The following is a 3,671-nucleotide window of genomic DNA, read 5'->3' as shown; positions in this document are numbered from 1 at the left end:
GTGGTCCTTTTCTTTCCATGTGCTAGTGGCAGAACATACGTGAGGGAAAACATCCTATAACATGGACTGTTTGTTTTCTTGTTTCTGTTTTGGTTTTTTTTTCCCTAAAAAAGGTTTTGAAAACTTCTGTACATTTTTATTCTTGTCGATATACTTCTATTCCTTACAACCTGCAAATAAAAAGTCCACCTATGTGTATTTTTACATGCATTAAGAATTAGTTTATGGATTAATCCATATTCTGCCTCAGCTTTGCAGCTGTGAATTCTGCAGACATTGTGAGAAGGGGTTTTATTTACAGTGCTTTTTTGAGGTTTAGTTCATCTGGCTTTGTTTCCACTGTGAAACAAATACAAAATGTCCTCTTACAATGACTTAGAGTGAATAAACATACTCAGTACTTGTGTGCTGCTTCAGTTGTATCACTTTTCAGTAAGTGACATAATCATAATCTTTCAGACTCCCTTTGAAGAAAAATTTTCATCCTTGCAGAAATTTATTTTTCGTGGGATTCCACTTCTTCCAAGTCTAATGAAGTAAAAGATTAAAAGCTGAGGTATGATACATCAAGATATATACTATGGGCTTTTTTATTTGCTTTCTTTAATGTTAACTAAATGATTGGTCTCACACTACCATGGTAAGGCTGATGCTTTCCAAGTGACTCTGATGGAGGGTCTGATGATACATTTCATGCAGTTGCATTTGGTATAGATTTAATGTCTTATCTCCCACTTTCCAAAAAAAATATCACTAATTGTCATAGGTCAGGAAGTGTACTGAGTTCTGGTCCTAGAGGGTTTACATACACACATAATTGTTAATTTTAGTCTAGGATCTGTATAAAAGGCAGAATAATTCAGAAAAAAGAGTTAGGGTCCAGAAGTGCTCCCTCAAGCTAGCTGAAGAGTTTTTTCCACCTACTTTTCCTTCTGTCCAGGGATTCTTGTGTTATCTGCACAGTGGTCCTATTTCCACTCAATGAGTATGTGTGCCCCTGGGCTGAGGTTAGAGAATTTGGAGACAGGTAAATGACTCCAGAGAGAGAAGGGCCTACAACTTGCAGTGAGAGCTTGAGTGTCTTTATGTGAACAAACAGCATCCCCATTTTTCCCTGGCTGATTGTATTCTTGTTTTCAGGTAATCTTTAATTCGAGCGACACTTGAGTGCCTTCATCATGTATTGGATACACAGCTTTGACTGTTACCATAATGTTAGATTGGCCCTTGGAAGTTTTGCTGCAATTTTGCTGGATTGTGATGGAAGCATTAGCAGGAACTAGTTGACTGGGGCAAATCAGGGAGTTTTTTACATACATGGAAACCTAAGATCCACATACAGAGGATATTCAAAATAGCTGCATGGGTTGAGTTTGGACTTTGAAGGACTCTGTGTCTGGTTTAAGTTCCTCAAACTGAAAATGATCTAATACAGCAGCAGCAGCTTTCATTTACACGGATTTCTACTTTTTTCCCAAGCCTGATTAGTTTCCCCATATGTGTATTGCATTTTCACCACCTCCTTTGTCCAGGGTGGGGAAGTCCAGGGTTGTAAAACCAGGTTATTTCCTTCAGAAGATTGCTGACCCCACCACATGTGCTTCTCACAGGGACATCATCACATGACTTCTGGCTTTGGCATTTTTTGTACACATCCACTCTCGTTTAGACAGCTGCAGAATATCAGCTGGTACTGATTTTTGAGTGTACTAGGTACTGGAATTGGAGTTTCATAACACTGATCAATTTTAGCATCTTTTCTCAACACCGAGCTTTTTCATGGAAAGGAAAGTTTGTAATAATTTTAAAATTATTTTTTCTTTCAAAAATTAGTGTGGTTTTATTAGGTACCTACATTCAAGAGATTTGCATCGTTCTCAGGGCTGAGAACATCCTTTCCATGTACTTTATCAAATACATCATGAAGAATTTGATTAATGAAAATGATTCCTTGAAATTATTTAGAATTAAAGAATCCAAAATTAACCCTTCCTAAATTCTTTCCTGTCCCTGTTGAGGAAAAAGAAACATGAAATTTTTTGCAGAACTATACTTTTAAATACTAGTGAACAAGAGTAAAACATTTTAAAGTGTGAGCATTGTGTAATAAGGTAGTTTTTTCTCAGTCAAATGGCTTGAAGAGTGGGTATTGGCACCTGTTCTCTCAGAGTGTTACACGACATTTTTACTTTTCTTCGTCCTTTTTTTTTTCTTTTGTTGCAGTTCGACAGAATAAAGTGTGTTTTTTAAGGGCAAATAACTTGATAGATCTGCGGTAAAATACAGCTGTATGAGGACTCTCTCCCCATCACCAAGGGTGCAGAAGCAGCTGAAGTGTAACGTCCGAACCAGCCGTGGCACTGCAGGACTAGGGATGGGGAAGTGTGCTCGAGCACATTTCCAGGGAAGTTAGCACAAAATTTCCCAATCACTTAATCCTGCCTCTGCACTCCACTCCCGTAGGAGGACGGATTAGGCTGTAGTCGAATGCTGGACAAATCCAGGATGATATTTTTGTTCAGATTTGCAGTGGATAGTAAAACGTGCCAGATTTCCTCTGGGTTTATGTGACAGCCTGTACAAATTTAACTCGTCAAAAATACTTAATAGATTGGGATTGCAGAATGAGGTTATGCTGGAGCAGCATGATCCACGCCGGCAAAACCCTCTGCTGGGGGCTTTCCGTGTCTTCGGCAACAGCAGTGAAACGCTATCAGGCACACAAGGACAAAAAAAGTTAGTACTCCCCCTAGCTTCTGCATTTGCTTCTCTGGAAAACGTGATTAAGTCAGCATTCCTGAGAAAGGTGAAGTACTTTTCGACCTTTGAGTTCAGAAATGGTGCGCGATGGCACTGTCCCCACAGGCTGATTAAAGCTCACAGGGTCTTCAGAGAAAATGACGTGCAGCCCCCATACACCCGCAGGTCTAACTTTCTTTTACCGTATACTACCTTCGGTTCCTCTCTTCCCATGTTTATCCACTTTAGTTGGATGAAAGGTGAGGAGGGAAGAGGAGGTGCTCCTTCACCTGGAGGCAGTTCAGCAGCCATCAAGGAAGGCTGCTTTGGCGGGGGTGCTCCTTTGGTAGGCTCTGGGGGGAGAAGAAAAGCCTGTGTCTGGGTAATAGGAGCCGCTCCTCAAGTGCCACCTGCTCCGCTCGCCTCTTCTGACTGCGTTTTGAGGTGAATTTTCTTAGGTAAATGATTATTTCAAGCGAAAATAAACAGAGACAACAAACCCCTGCGTTTCTGTGAGCTTCCCCTTGTGACTACTGTTCACTTGCAGGCACCGAGGAGCGTCCCCCTTCCCCGGCAGGGCCCTCTCTCCGTCCCGTCCCTCCCCGGGACGCGTTGCCAGGGGCGCGGCTGCGGCCCTCAGCGGCTCCAGGCCTGGCGGCGGCAGCGGCGCGGCCGAACCGCGGTAACCCAGGGACGGGGCAAGGCGGGAAGGCCCAGGGGGTTGGTTTGCTTAGGGCTTGGGGCTTTTTGGGCAGTTCCCCTATTACGGAATAAAGCCTTGACTTTAGAAATATGCCCTCTTTCCTTCCCCCGCTTCTGTCGGTGTTGCTGTAGGGGCTGACACAGGCTGGCTGTAACCCCCCTTTGTAAGTCATCTTTGCAATACTCAATTTAATGTCGCCTTTAAACACCACCCCCCTCCCCCTCCCCCC

At 42.9% G+C, this 3,671-nt stretch overlaps 1 protein-coding gene across 2 annotated transcripts in view; it reads left to right on the top strand.

The window, feature by feature from the left end:
* The first annotated feature begins 352 nt into the window (after positions 1–352).
* Positions 353–3,671, top strand: part of CCDC170 (coiled-coil domain containing 170) — a 36,733-nt gene continuing 33,414 nt past the window's right edge. Inside the window, exon 1 of one of the 2 annotated variants that reach the window (XM_015621088.1) lies at positions 353–556. The gene's annotated coding sequence lies outside the window, so the exon portion shown is untranslated. Of the gene's footprint in view, positions 557–2,119; positions 3,422–3,671 lie in introns of those variants that run through there. The other variant, XM_033512757.1, reaches the window with a different exon arrangement.

The sequence above is a fragment of the Parus major genome, chromosome 3 (assembly GCF_001522545.3).
Source record: "Parus major isolate Abel chromosome 3, Parus_major1.1, whole genome shotgun sequence".
Taxonomy (NCBI): domain Eukaryota; kingdom Metazoa; phylum Chordata; class Aves; order Passeriformes; family Paridae; genus Parus; species Parus major.
The sequence above is the reverse complement of the archived record's forward strand: the minus strand, read 5'-3'. Positions and strand labels throughout refer to the sequence as shown.